Source organism: Phasianus colchicus, chromosome 13, assembly GCF_987193195.1.
Source record: "Phasianus colchicus chromosome 13, bPhaCol1.hap1.1, whole genome shotgun sequence".
Lineage (NCBI taxonomy): Eukaryota > Metazoa > Chordata > Aves > Galliformes > Phasianidae > Phasianus > Phasianus colchicus.
The window spans coordinates 17,054,692-17,070,772 of record NC_143448.1 but is presented as its reverse complement, the minus strand read 5'-3'; the positions used below and the strand labels follow the sequence as shown (position 1 = coordinate 17,070,772).

Here is a 16,081-nt window from a genome sequence, read left to right as displayed (position 1 = left end):
AAATATCGAGTTTCTAACCTGCTTTTGGTCACTTAACAACAAAAGGAGTGATGATATTCAGCATAACTGTAAGATCAGATGTTATCAGTAACCCAGTACAAAATGTAGGCCCTCATTCTGCCCTGAAGGTATTATAATTTCATCCTTGTCAAGGTACAACTTGTGCATAATTACCAATGTCACATCCACTAGAAAAAAAAATAGAACTTGCATTATCCATGCAACGTGAGATGCTGTCAGTGATGCTGAAGGAACTTCGATTGCTGTGGAGGCTATTTAATGCAATCAGGCTCCCATACAATTTACATGAGGCTGTTATTGGCATCACCTGAAATCTGATTAAAACCACAGAAGAGTTGTTACCCTTGCATAACACTTTCTCTGCTTGGGAAGTACTTACCAATTTTGCAATGAAGGGATTCGCTTCACTCCTCCAAAATGCTTCTGGAAATACGTAACTTTCAGAAAACAAGATGAGGCTTTGCGTTCTGATGAGCAGCTGAGCAATTGCTGTTCCAGAATTTCATGCTCTAACTAGAAATGGGCATTATGGTACACAAGCTTCCTCAAATACGTGGAATTTCTAGATAGCAATGGGACATTTTGGGACCTCTCACCTCTCCTGATGGCAAAACTCCTGGGAGCACAAACATGGCCAGAAGAATAGAAAACCTCCCACTTTCTCTCTTAATCTCCACTAAATCCCCTTACATTATGTTGAATTAGATAACAGGCAGGGCATTAATATTTCTGCAGATAAGAAATAAGCTGCCCTCAGTTAAACAGACCCTATTATTTATATCCATGTGAGCAATGATCATGGTTTAGAAGATTCCACTTGCCTGGCTTTTTTTTTTTTTTTTTTTTTTTTAATCCATGTGCATATTTCAAATAAACTTGTGAAGCTGCAGACAGAAGTTATTAGAGTAATGGGAAAAGCCTGATGGAACAAAGCTGATCCAGAATGTGGATTGAGGAATATTACATAACTATAAAATGTTTCCAGAAAGCAAGTGAATAGTGCCCTGAATCTGCAAAGATGACATCACTGCCTCCTAAGAACTTAATTCCCACAGATCCATTGTATCTTCTTATTTACAGGGGAAGCACGAAGTGAGATGGTCTCCAAATGCAGCCATTAGGCTTAGGAAGGGCTGCTGCCTGTAAAGGCTTCAGGTTGAGTCACTGGCATATTAACTTCTTTGCCATCGGTTAACATGTACAGCAGGAGTTAGGTGAGTAATTCCTTCTGCCTACTTGAGATGAGGAAGATCTGGACAAAGGACCCGAAATAACTTCTTTGATGAATGAAACTTCTTCTCCTTGGCAGAGAGCGTACATTGTAGTTTTTCTGAATGTGCTTATTATGGTAAATCATTCATTCTATCCTTGTCCCAACAAATGAAGGGAGATGTCAAGAGACAAAAACCTGCGATTATTCAACCTGTATATTTAGACACATAAAATGCATCATTTGTGTTATTTTCTGTTCCTGACTGGAAACAGATTCTTCCCCTAACAATATTTGCCAAGTATCTTCTTGTAAAATCAAGCACTTCTGCAAATATGTGTAAAGAAGGAACAGGAACACGTAAAACAAGAGATCCCCATCCAGGCTGTGGCATTTTAGCCACTACTTTGGGTTCTCCTGCTGATGACTCTCCATCCGTTCCATGTGCACGGATCGTTCTCTCACTTGGTTATTCTCACTGCCAAAGAATCAAACCTGCAAATCTCCTGCCACACCTGCAGTTCCAATAAACCCATTCGAAATCCCAGCTGCGAAGATTTCACAGCATCAGGCAGGGAGATCACGTTAATAAGTTACATCTACAGTGTTTAAGCCCTGTAAATCTCTGCAGGAGTGATTATGTGCTCAGTGCTAGCTTCAAACAGCACAAAGGCAGACGAGCAGAGGGAAGGCATCTCCCCTTGCCTCCTTATGGAGCAATCTGCTCAGAGAATCATTTGCTGCCCGAGCCCCAGAGAAGCCTTTTGTGCAGCCAAGTGAAGAAACAGCCTGACAGACTGCTCCCTGTGTCTAATCCTGCAAATCAGGACCAATAATCGTCTTAACTGTTCAGCAGATCTATTTTTTAATGAGTGCCACCCACTGTCTGACTTTCAGCTCCTGACTCCAGATGTGAAGCTATTGGCTGCTGGCTAATACTGGACTTTCACTGGGACCGTATAATCCGTCAGGATTATTCAGTGAGATGCTTCCCTCTTGCTCTTACATAACCAAGGGGACCTTTCTGATCGAGTGTTTTCTAAATTCAGGCCAGAAGAGCTGTACACTGATGTTTATCCATTTATGCACACAGCAAGCATGCTGGACTCAGATAACTAGGCTTCTCATTTAAAGCCTTCTGCGCTTTAGTAATTGTTGCAATTAAATCTCAAATAGTAACACGTCTAACTTAACACTAGAATCAATTTTCCTTTGAAAAAAAGAAAAGCCCTAAAAATAATCCCAGCCTACACCCTCTGTAACTCTTAGGGATACGATGTGTAGTGCATTGCATCCAATGACAATTGCATTTTGAAAGATACACACACATGGATATTAATGTCACCTGCCAGAATATCAATTTTCTTTGAGTTATAGAAACTCATACTGCTTTCCTTCAACTGGGGGAAGAAATCTGTCAATGTTTTTAAAGTTCTGCATGAAATATCTCCGTTGTGACAAGAAGTGGGTGGGAAGATGTTTCCTGTTATCTGAAGAACTGTGAGATTTTGGAAAGTTTCCCATTGTGTGCCAGGATAATCCATCCACCCTTGGGAAATCTGCGGGGAAGAGAAATCAGATTTCTTGGTCAGGGTTACCTTTCCTTTCAGAATTAATGATTCTGTAGGACTCAGTTACCTGAATGTCTTATGGTGCTCAAATTAAAAAAATCCCCTTGGGTACAAAGCAGGGAGGACCCCACGCCATGGCCATGTGTGAGCAGTGGGGGACAGCTGGCCATGTTACACATTTGATGGAGTACACACACGTTCCTACCCAGAAATCTTACAAATATTAAATATTTCCTCATTGATTAATCAAGAAAAATAGTGTGATGGTATTTTAATTTATGAAAACTACAAGTTTACAAAAACTTTCCCCACTTTGACTGCACTGTTTTTGGATTTTCTTTTTTTTCCCCCCTATAATCTCAATCTTAAAAAATAAAGGGGGGAATGGGGGCTTTTCTTTACTGAAAAGGAAATCTTTGAGACCAGTGCTTCATCCCTTCCATAGATAACTGAGACATTTTTCATACCACTTGTTGTCCTAGCTGGAAGCTCAGATTTGCTGGAAGCTCATTATTATGTTTCAATGATTACAGAGCACTTCAAATTCATGGCATGTTTGTACCAGTTCCACAAATCAGTTACACAGCTGAATGCAATCAGATTGCTCTGTGTGCTTTGTTCTTGGTTGTCTCTCTATCCCTAATGGATTCAAACACTACATCATTGTAATCTGATTTAAAAGAGAAATAGCCATACACATTTGTTGCTTCATGGTCCAGGTTGGCTTTACTAAATTTCTGGGTATACTGCATTGGAGAAGCACCATGTTGCTGAGGTCCCCATTCCCTTGATCCCCTGGGCCTTTACCAACAACCTCAAAGAACACCAAAACCTTTAGAATGACACAGGAGCAGGGTGTGACTGAGGCCAGAGCTCAGTGGAAGATGTCACACCAAAGGTAGATCAAAGCAACCATGTACTCCACACAAATACATGAGTGTGCCCGGAGAATCTCTGGCTGTGGAGTCATCCCACAAGCAAATGTGCTGTTTGCTCACCTCCTCCTCCAGAGGATCATGGCTATATGGCTGGTATTTGGGGGAAGCTAAGTGACATTCCTGAGCTGAGAGGGGGATGAGAAGTCTGATTGTGAATGTGTACTATGAAACAGAAATAAAAGCAACCCCAGTCATTGCACATATGGGTACAATCATGTCATCTCTGATTTTTTTTCCTACTGTGAAAGAAAATAAACTACAGGAGATTCATCAGCAGCTTTTCTGGTTGCTTCCAGCTGTGCTTTTATAAATGTTGTGGATTTAGAGAATGAACAATATTTCCTGACTCCCCCAGTCATCCTCCAACCCCAGTGAAACTCATGGCTGAGAGCAGCAAGCAGCACTGCAGGTCACTTGTGGGCTTATAAAAGAGCCTCTGCCCCAGCCAGCCAAGTTCAACCTCTCATATTCAGTTCTGGACCCCAGCATTCCCAACTTTTGCCAGTGAGAGACCCCAAAAGTAATTGTAGTTATTAGCCTGTAAAAAACAAACAACGAAAACTGAAAAGACTGCTTTGCAAACTGTCTACTAAAAAGAACTGTTTTTATCAATACATCTTCTTAAAAACAAAAAAATGTGTAATTGGAAAAGAGAGGAAGGAATGAGTGACTTGGCTGTGCTGTGCAGAATATATTATTCAACATCCCCAGCAACACTCCACAGACCAAACGGCCTCAGGATTTCAGCAGACACTTCTCAGTCAGTGCACATGGCTGTTTCAGTCTTAAAATCTCTCTGCTAACAAAATTTACATAACCCAGTGACAGATTGGACTCTTACTGAGGAGAGAGAAGAAATAATCAAGTGCAGGACAGAAAATCCCAGACACCCGCTTGACTTTACTGCCAGAAAAACCACGTTGGCTTCTTAAATTACACAGAACATGTCAACAAATAGCAATAACGCAGTGAACTGTGGCACAGAATGGCTTGATCCCTGTATTTATACAATGCCTGCCTTGTCCAACTCGGGTCTAATCTTCTTCTTCAATATTTGTGGTGAGAGAAAAAGGAAATGCAACATTGGCACTGGTCTTGCAGAAAGATTTTGTGTGCAACAGAGAAGTGTTTCATCTGTGTTTTCTCTCTGCTAACATATTTCTCTGGTAGCTAAATGGGATCAGTTGTGGAAAGAGGGCATTTTTCTTTCTAGTTTTTTTTGAAGGCTGATTCTTCTAAAACAAGGTCTGTTTGCAATGTTACAGCACATGAATTAGCACATCCATAGGACAGGCAAGGCCAGCGCCTTGGTACCAAACCTGGTCTCCCTTTGTGCTGAGGAAGCCATGAGGACAGGACTCTGCTGTTCTGCTCCACTCTACTTTTTCTTAATAACAGTAGAAACCCCGACAACAATGATTTATATATTTCAAAATTCTGCCTTGTTTCCATCCAAGCTAATTTTTAAAATGATTTTAAATTGGGTTATTTAGCATAATGGCTCAGCATTGCTTTTTTTAGCCAAGAGATAACAAGTATTTTACCAGGTTTTTATCTCCTTGTCTTGTTTTCCATGTCTTGATCAGCACTACCTTACTTGGAGATGATGTTCTTCTTATGGAGATGTAGCAGAAAGGTTGCTGCTTTGCTCTGATACATTTAATGTTAATTGTTCTTTACTTTTCATTTTCTCTTACATGTGTGATTTTGTCTTCCTCTTGCACTTACTTCCTCAGATTCCTTTCATTTTCTGCCCTCTATATGTTCTGTATACTTCCAATTAATTTCAGTGTCACCCACACTCCTCACTCCCTCAGATCTTTTCAACCTGAGTCTCATGGTCCTTGGACCAGCATTTTGCCCCCAAAACCTATTAAGTATCCTGCTCATACGCCTCCTGAAGAAGGTATCCAGCTCCATTTCCAAGAGGAGAAATGATTTATTCCAGCTGACACACCAGATGGACATACAGACCTCCAAAGATGTCAGTTCCAACACCTGTCCTCTCGTTTGTTTGAGGCAACCACAGTAATGAAAATAAATGCCTCGGGCCTGACAGAAAGCAGGCGGCTGATTGCATTAACAGTGAGTTTTCCAGCCAAAAGTGGTTACAAATTAAGTAGCCAGCTGAGATGTTGAATAATAAACTCATGTATTTTGGCACAAATTGCCATCTGAGGCTTGCTCACTCAGGGTTCCATCCACAGAGGCACGGACAGCCTCAGCCTGCATCCAGCAAAGCATGGGAGCAAGTGATGATATTAAGGACATGTAGTATGTATGGAGCCCAAGGAACAACTCACTTGGTGAATATTAAGCCCATATTTAACAACTTTGCTACAATAAAGCCAGAAAACATCACTGAACGTTTAGTATATATAGGAACAAGCACCTCTTTAAATAAAGCAAGTGATGAGTCACTTCAAGAGTGCGCTATTAGGAATAAAAGCAGTATTTCTCCTGCAGTAGATACAGATAGCCCATATTACTTGACAGAATTTAATATTTAAACCTGGAGCAATAATATTCAGAAAAAAAGACTGGGTGTGAATTTCCAATGTGATTATTTCAGCAGACCCCACCAACCATGTTTCTCATAAAGGCTGATGTCATGTGTCTGAGGTGCACAAGTTGCAGTGTAAGCAGAAATATAATTGAAGAAACATAAAATCCAACATCTTGAGGACTTGCAGGTTACTGCCCAGGTGTTCAAATTCTTTCCACAGGAGGCAGCTTTGTGGGAAAATGTTTCAGCTAAAGCCATTGCTGCTATATAAAGAAGCCAAAAATTGACAGCTCCATGGGTGTGAACTGCAAGCAACATTTCATTGCTGTACAGAATCTATGCTTCAGGGTTTCACAGCACCAACTCAGAAGATCAAATAAATCTCTGCAACTTTACTTTATACTTTTTGGTGCTTTTCTCTCTATCATGAAGTTCCACGTCCAGGAAGCTGGTGGTTCCAAGAGCTTTAGATTATATTGAAATTAAAAAGAAAAATAAAAAATCGACATGAAAACTTCATGGCTGCAATGGAAAGACTTTAAGAGCAGCCTAAATATGCCTTTCAGAACCAAACAGGAGGTACAAGTTAAATTTCTTCTTTTTTTTTTTTTTTTTGTAAAGCAGTAATAATTTAGGAGGTTTAATTTGTGATTTGATGGCAATACTGTGAGAAGTACCTGCTCCATCCATATGAAATCTGGCTGATTGGTTTGAATAGCTGACTTAATTTGCAGCACATGAACAACTACACTCCTATACCAGAGCTGTCAGAGGGATATTCCCCAGCAAGATTGAATTTTAAGATCTCCAGATTTCTCCAGCAGAATTCTCTGTTCTACTTGCCTACAGTCACAGTGAAAGAAGTTCTGCATTAAAAGGAAAATTAACTGCACGTGATTTTGATCTCTTTTTCAAGCACTGAAGAGGGAACTGCCAACAACTTTCAATGATTTAAATACTGAAGAAATGTACTTGTTCCTTATATTGGTAATGTTTGTTCTACTTTCAAAATTAAGTGTTGTCCAGTGCCAGAACATCTCTGGGGTTCTTCTGTACTGACAAATTCTACAGTGCTAAGATATACTTACAGTATTTTCATTATGAAGACTTTGACAATGTGACCCATTCCCCTGCGTAGGACTTGGAACATCCAGTTTGATTTCATTAACTCTGTGCACTCATACGTCTTTTGATTGCCTTCTGCTGCTTCACTGCATGCTTCATGGCCTTGTTAAGAAAACAAACAAGTAAGACCTGCTAATCTCAATGTCATCCCCTGCTTCTTTGCCCTAAAATCCAATTTCATGTTTAATTTTTTGAAATGATCAGAAGGTGCCTTGAGGCAGACTACAGGACAAAACTGATCTACTGAACTGTATTTGTTCTCCTTTGTAACAAAGGAGACATCATTCCTCGTACCAAAGAATATCACAGTGACTGCTCCCTGTTTATCGCATCAGCAGGCAGACAGACGATAACAGCAAACACTGCTCCCACAGTTCCTCATGATCCCATGACAAGGGCAGTCAGCACAGCTTTTTTTCTTTTTTTTCAGTTCATGTGCTTTTTTTTTTTTTAATAGATGACCACCAGCCCCAGATGTCTCTAATAATTACAGCATCTGAGTAATTCAGTATTCCCAAGTACTAGCACTGTGTAAGCAGAACAGATGGCCAATCCTACTGCCTTGGGTGTACATTCTTCTGACATGTGAGATGGAAACCGCAACACAGGAGAAGTGAGGTTTGGGGCTTTTTATTAGCTTTATCAGGTGACTGACAATTTGCTGGAAGACATTTGGGCTATTTCTGGTTTCCACGTATGCTCATACCTAAATTGGAGATGAAATCGCAGCAAGAAGTGAAAACTGTCACGATGCAGCAGACAACAGAAGGATGAAAGTCCAGATAGATTACAGAACAGACACACAGTTTTAACGTAATATTGAAGGGCATTCTTAACAACACAAGTGAGTGGACATATCCTGCTCCGTGACAAAAGAACCAATTTTCCCAGTGCAAGGAAGCGCTGCATAAGTAACAACAAAATGTAGTGAATGTAGTTTGCTGTTAGGTCAACTTCCTTTAACAATCCGACAGGACTAAAATGCGTGTTAAAGTGCACTGATGCACAGAGACAATTACATGAAATCTGGTTTTGAATTTCTGAAGTTTCAGAAGTTTCAGTTCTTCTGCTGGTTTTAACCCCTATTCACTCAAATGTACACTTCAAACCAAAAGCTTTAGTTAGAAGTTAGGTTTTTCTGCTATATTTTCAGAAAGTTTGACTCTAAATCTCGCTCCACTGCCCACACTGACGTTGTGTTGACATATGAAATGAGTGAATGGTGCTTTATGCTGCCTTCTGTACGTTATGCTGGGCAACAATATGCAGGTTAATGCATCCAAGGTTGGGAAAGTGAGAAGTAAGAGTTCCCCTGTGAGTGCTATCAGATACATTCATAACAAGACTTGTTATTTTTATAGAGATCATACACAGTCCAGGTGTTTTCCTGCCAGAATTCCACGTATAAAAATCATTTCACCTATTGCTAACTGTAGTAATGCATGCTGCAAGCCAGCCTCTGCTTTGCAGACAGCATATTGCTGTGTTGCATGAATCACTGCAAACTCTATGCAAACATCCTCAGGGGTTCGATCCTTTCCTAAGCTGCTAACAAAATTTCTATCTTTTACCAGAAGTGCAGGGTAAAGCTCAGGTTTGCTGGTTGTGGCCCACACAACAGTACAGGCTCCCATCTTTACAGCCTGAGATATTCTGCTACCTTTGAAAAACAAAAACACAAACACTGTAGCCTGGGGTTGTGAAGAATATTATGGCCTATCTCCTGACATAAGAGGAGGGCAATAAAGCTGTCAGAAGGTCTGGAAAACATCACTTATAAGGAAAGACGGGATCTGGGAATGCTTAGTGCATGACAGTGAAAGAAGTTATAGCAGCCTTAAACTACAGGAGATGATTTTGCTGACTGCTTTCCTCTTCGCAGTCTCCATATCCACTGGTGATAGACAAGAAAGAATGGGCTTGAAATGCAGAGGGAGTTTGAAAATAAGAAAAAAGCCAACAACTGCCCTATTGCATTGGAAAGGATCAGCAGGGGAAGGTCTGAGTTTGCCACTGTGGCAAAGGAGAAGGGTGGATGACAAGGGGATCAGTTTAGGCAGATATCAGTTAGAAATGGCACAGAAGTCATTACACCTGCTTGGGGATCAGGATTACGTGACCCCCAGAAGTTCTTTCGCACCCTGTATTTTATTGCTCTGTGTTAAGTACAGCTGGAAGATTCCTGCAACGATGACCATACGTGCACATTTTCGTGCAGCAGGTGTGCATTTTACCAGCATGGAGCTGGAAGTGGGTACTTGTCAGACTGCTGGTGTTTCAGAATGTATCCCCTTGTTCTCTCTGAGCTACTCACATTATGCTGAAATTATAATCTAGACATTTCATTTTGCTCTGTTGTGCCACAGATTTTAGAAGGATATCCAGAAAAGGATTAAAAAAATGAAACCTTTTATTTATATTAATTTGGAGCACATCACTAGAGCAGATAAAGTACTCTTGATCTACCTGCTTCTTTTTTGTTTACAATGTCATTATTTACTCTTAGTACATTAATAGATAGAACAGGTTCCAATGGGAGAATTGTCTTGGTGAGAAAGCTGATCACTGAGCAAACTCACACTGAAAGGACTGCATGCCTTGGGTAGCCAAGAGTGAAGGCATCACATATTAGATGCAATTAGGCTTCTTAGAGAAAGCCATACTCACATGACTCTTTCATTCCAAAAGTGCAAGAGAAGCACTGCCTGTTAAAATATTGAATGGCAAATGAATGCCCAGCACCTTTCTTATTCCTGGTCATTGAAACAAACGCTTTTATATTTAATTATGGCAGAGAACTGGAAGAAGAACATCAGACACACTGAAAGGCAAGTATTAGGTTCTTTTTACTTAATGAGCACTATGCTGCCAGTGCCAGGTATCCAGAAACCCAATCCAGAGATCAGCTCCACAACCAACGTGGGTCACTCGTGTTAGCAAGTAACCTGAATACAGCTCAGCGCCCTGCGGAGACCAGCTGTGCCAGAGCAGGTTTTGGGACCATTGGTGCACTCAATGTTTTTCTTGTCCTCTGCAGTTTCTAAGCAGTCCTGCAGTCAAAGTTTCTCATTGGCTTTACTGGAATTATCCTTTAAAAATAACATATTCTTAACAATCTGAACTATGGGACATGTACACTGTCACATAAAGTTAGACACTGGCTAGAATTCCCTACAAATACCATCTAATAATAAAATCACTAAAATATTGTGATCATTTTGCTGTAGCTGTTGGACCCAGGCTCATGACAGCCTGAGAGATGGGCAGAAGTACATGTTCCTTCTCATTCTTTTCAGACTCAAATATAATCCTGAAGATAATAAATATTCATGATACTAAATATTTAAATTCTTCCACCCTGCTGGTCTGGATACTTCCACAATCACCAAAAAAAAAAAAAAAAAAAAAAAAAGACAGAAAAAAGAGTTCTAACGTATGTAAAAAGCTAAACAAAAAAACCTGTGCATTCAGAAAACCAGGGTGAGTTTTCAAGGAATAACAATGGTGATAAAACATTCCATATGAAATAGAGATGAATATACTACAAAGGCATGGGAATGATAAATGACTTTCTCACTGTGAAGTGGCTCACAGAGAACTATGGGTCAGGGTCAGCTCATTTTACAGACCTCAAGGGTTAGATATAAATTTTAGACCCAATTTGATTCTAGAGCTCTTCATACTTCAAAGCCATTTGCCACAGGGCTGCCACACTTCATCAACAGCACATGCTTTTCTTTCTTGGAATAACCAAGCTGGGGGTGGAAGGCATTAGTAAAACTCACAAATGGGCAACGGGCCAGTCATATTTGAGTGTTACTACAGGGCAGATATAATGGAAATAAAAAGCCACAGATCCTCAAGTCAGACCACTTTCCCTTTTCTTTAAACATCTTATTCATGGAAAGTGGAAATGGGAGAGAGAAGTATAAGACAAAAGCACATAATACTAGAGAACTCAGCTATAGTGAGTGCTCTGTGATGGGAGTTTTCAAATCAAGCACTTGCAGCTGATGTCTCCCCATAGCAGGCTGCAGAGCAGGCTTCCTGGTACTTGCAGGGTTCCAACCAGTGAGAACCTCTGTGAAGGAGCTGCTCCTCTCCCACCAGGCATGGGAAGGGTCTTTTTGAATCTTGATTGAGACCTAAATGATCTCTTCTCTTTAGATACTCACTAACAGGCTTCTGGATCTCCTCTCACACATGATTTTTACTGGGTAGCCTTTATGTTTTCCAAAAAACCAGAATAGCCCACAAATTGATGAAAAAAAGTTGACTTAACCATGTTGACTATGAAAAAAAGGCCACGAGGAAACACCTTCAGATATGTAACTAAAGTGACACTGATTCCATTTATCCAACTCTTAAAACACAAAGACAGAAGCCAACAAAAAAGTGGCAAACCACACCAAACAAGTTTAACCTTGGCAGTCTGAATGATGCATTTCTTTCATTTCCATATGTGTGAATGATGCTGAATTACTACATAGTTTGAAAGGCCTTGCTCCAACATTAGGCCTTTGATTATAATATTTTGTTCTCTATTTCTTTCTCCTACTTTCTATTCTGCAATCCTGGCACATGTGAGGTACTTCTAGTTCTTTAGATCTTCAGGGTTTTATTCACCTTGGAACAGCTGCACCAGGTCACTTTACTGCAGTACCAAAATGTATTATCTTGCATTACACAGTGATCAGGAATAGGAGTTCAGAGTTCTTAGGGAAGAGTTAGTCAAGAGTTAAACATTTTCTAGAATCATTTTGAAATATTCTCAGAACTGGAACTCAGAGAGAGTAAAATGCCCCAGGTTGTGAAATTTCAGACATAATTTCATTTTCAGAATTTGATGTTCTCTGAATTTTCATGTCAAGCTTTTAAATATAAATATTTACCTTTTTTTTTTTTTTTAATCATGTATTTTATGAAATGTTTGGTGTAAAAATTTATACGACATTACAAAAGATATAAAATGTGCATAGACTCACTGGACTCCTCAGAAGCTTTAAGAGTTCAAGCAACCACAGAGAGCAGCTACTTCCAAATGGGGATGGAAACTCAATGTGGGTTTTTAGGACTGTAATTCTGGTCTTGAACACAAACCAAGCACTTGAGGTTGGAAAAATATCATTCCTAGACAGCAACCTATCTTTCCTTCCTTTACTATCAAAGATAATCTCCAGCTTTTACACAGCCAGTTCGTCCACCAGAGCTTTCTAAGCAGTTTCCAAAACCTTTCTACACTTTGCCCTTAGCACAGGAAAACATATGGGGTGAGAAACCTTATTACACTACTCTCTTTCCTCACCTTCCCTAAGACAAAATGTTTAATATGAGCACAATCTGCCAATGTCACCCACACGACCGTGCTCTGCATCTGTGTGGCCATATGACTGCTTAATCTGCCTGTTTCATAAGATAATTACTGAATGAGAAATTAATATTAGCACAGCAAGCCATGGTCAAGTTCAGATATAATGTGGTATGGAATTTCGAGCGCTTCATTGAAGGCGTGTCCTTGCCAATGCAGGAAGAACACTTTTCTTCTTAACTAATTGCTTCTTCACATGTTTTCTTTGGATATATTTTGTGACTGCAACCAAAAACCAGTGCTACTGTCCTGCAAACCAAATGGATGTGACCCGACACCTTTTGATGTGGTGCTGACAAGGCATGAAGGAAGCCCAGCCTCAGGTTTCTGTGTTCTTAGCTGGCAAGGACAGGCAGGAGGCATCCAAGGGCAAGGCAGGAGGGCAAGATAGCTATTGGAAACCACACCAAACAGGCTGATTTCAAACCAAACATGATACCATGGAAGAGATGGGCTCTCTGATGACAGCTGTAACCTCCTTCTCCTGTAACAATTCTCTCCATGACTTAGTCACTACTTTTAATGATGAACTTTCACTGCTTATGAGACAAATCAGCTTGATCAAACCACTGCTGTTTGATTAAACCATTAATAAGACATGTGACATGAGCAGGGCTGTATACTAAAAGGAGGAAAAACAGCCTCTGGGAAGAGAGAGATTTTCCTGCATTTACTGTCAAAGGAAAACCATTCCAGTAAGCAGGCAAAACCAAGACGTGCCAACACAAAACTACTCATCTGTCACGCAGCTCTATACATATAAAAATAATGAGACATAATAATAATAATAACCTATTCGGGGATTTTTAATGACTAATGTCTTGAAAATAATAAGACAGTTGGAATGTTGAGGGTTTTTTTCATGAATACAGTATCTTAAATGAGATAGTAATGGGATAGTACTTTCAGAGTTCTCGTTCACAATAATACGAGATACAACTCTTAATAAAATAAGAATGATGAATAGATTCTATTTTCATCTTTAAGACAGACTAAACAAACTTCAGTGTAGCCAAGTGCATGTGGAGAAAAGAAGGAAAACATCTGCTGGTATTGTAACATGTCCCCAGGGCCTTGCCTTGTGAAGGGCATGGCGAAGGACAGCCTTGAATTCAGCAGCAGGCAGGGTGCTGGGGTTGGGTGAGATGGTCACAGTTACTTCACTATGCTCAAAATAATTCTAAACCAGCCACAGTAAACCAGCAGTCTGTATTCTGAGCATGCCTGGGATCAATAATTAAAAATTGATTTTTAAAAACTTGAATGTAATGGGAATATAAGGATATGGGAATATCCATATCTCCATATTGCATCCTCAGCTGGAAGTTCTCCCTTTACAGCAAATCCACTCCAACTTCCATGCATCAGGCATATGAAATCAAAACACTTATACAACCAAATGTTGTGCATAACTTCGCATTAGAATTAGAAATCTTGTGAAATGAAAATGTTTATAACAAAATATTCTGAAAACTTTGCAATCTGCTACTAAGGACTGTAGCTTCTGACTGTGTAGCTACAGCCTGCTTGTTCTGTGAGGACACCCTAGGAGAGAGCCATGTCGTGAATTTAATAGGACAAAGCTTCAGAACAGCAAAGAATTGTCAGTGAAATTTATTATTAAAGGATGAAGTTAAAATGTAAAACCATTAGCAAATTAAGTCCATAGTAAATAGATTCTGGAAGGGACCACAATTCAAAGGACTCATCAGCTTAAGATATGCTAAAATCAGCCAAAGAGTCTTTTACTGCCTGCAGTGAATTTAAAGTTGAAGATATGAATGATATTAACATTCCCTCCCTACAGACTTTTCTGCACACAATCTAAAGCTCAGTATTACTTTACTGTAGTCTAAAACATTCAGCTTTGGCCTTGGCCTGAAAAGAAAAGGTCTTTTTCTGGAGAACAAGAGCTGACACATTTTACTTGTCCTGCTCCTATGACCAGTTTCTAACAACTAACAGGACAGCATCTGGTACGACTGAATGAACAGAGTAATCCTGGGACAGAGTGAGCATGTTTACTCCTTAAATTATATGTATATATTGGCAAATTGAGCAATTAATGACAACTGTGGGAATTCAATGGGTGTCTCTCAGTGAAACCAGAGACCCAATTTTGCCTTGAAAAGAGAAAATGTTTTCAAACAGTACCAGAGTCCAAACAAACCTGGCATAGTCTCTTGCATCTATTTCAAGGGTGAGCTTTCTGACACAGCACCATCTGCTTGTCCCGTGTTTTTACCAGACAAGAGGGTGTTCAAGTCCATTCCTTGGATTCTTAAGCTCTGCTGCAACACCACTAATGACCACATAATAGCAAAAACAATCTTGTCTTTGCTGGCAGAGAGCCAGCATTGATTTCTAGACAGCACTTGTGTAACAAAATATTGGTTTTTGCTGGAAATCGCTGAACCATAATAGAGCAAAAACATCACAGGAAGATGGTAAGATAGACGTGTTGCAGAGGTGGTTGTACTCCAGTACCCTGAAATATTTCTTGCTTTCAGGTGGAATTTAGATTATGAGATACATGAGTGATACATGCATTAAGAGATAACACTTCTATAACAGTAAGATCATTATCTGCCCAACCCAAATGTGGACCTGGAAACGGAGTCCTTCCAAAGTCCTGCTGTCAAGATATGCTGGGATATAAAGCTTCACAAAGCTATTTCATAAAATCCTAAACCCATCCTAAAACAAGGAAGATATTATACCATTTTTCCTTTTCCCAATCACGTTTAGTTCCTTCCTTCTCATTCCACGAATAATGAAGAACTTGCAGTCCAAGTTATGCCCTCCATGTCCTTGGGTCCTTTTTAGCTGATCGCAGAGCTCTGCCTGAACTTTGTGACCAATTCTGTTGACGATGCACAAAAAGGAAGATGATTTAGCTGCTTTTCTCCTAGCAGGATGGCTTCTGCAAAGCTGAGGGAGAGCAGCACTGTCAGTAACAGCAGCAGTTGTGAGTTCAAGTGAGGAATCAGAGGTGCTGGGTAAAGTGGCACAATTTTTACCTTAGTCACTGTTCAGAATAGACTGCTTTCAATTGATGCCCTCTGCCAATCTTTCATTCAGATCGCAGCATCTCCAGTATTCTCCCTGTTTTTATCTTCTGATGCATTTACAGATAAAGGAAGTAAGCATCTGCATTGATTTTTCAAGCTTTTGCATTAGCGTGTGATGCAGAGCTCAGAGGAGAACACAAACAATAATACACCATACCATCAGCTAATGAATGAAAAGTTGTACTGCAATGCACAGTTTCATCAGCATGGACTGATACACCCAGGTGAGGCCTGGGAGGAAAACAGGCTGGTGGAAGTTCTTGTGCAAAGG

At 40.0% G+C, this 16,081-nt stretch overlaps 1 long non-coding RNA gene across 2 annotated transcripts in view; it reads right to left on the bottom strand.

The window, feature by feature from the left end:
• The window catches only part of LOC116243735 (uncharacterized), a 92,356-nt gene that overhangs the window by 22,007 nt on the left and 54,268 nt on the right, over nucleotides 1–16,081 (bottom strand). The window contains exons 4-5 of one of the 2 annotated variants that reach the window (XR_016470669.1): nucleotides 7,335–7,473; nucleotides 1,933–2,790 (exon numbers count right to left, since the gene is read on the bottom strand). The exons of the other annotated variant lie outside the window; for it this stretch is intronic. This is a non-coding gene — a long non-coding RNA (uncharacterized LOC116243735). Of the gene's footprint in view, nucleotides 1–1,932; nucleotides 2,791–7,334; nucleotides 7,474–16,081 lie in introns of those variants that run through there. 2 annotated transcript variants of the gene reach the window in all.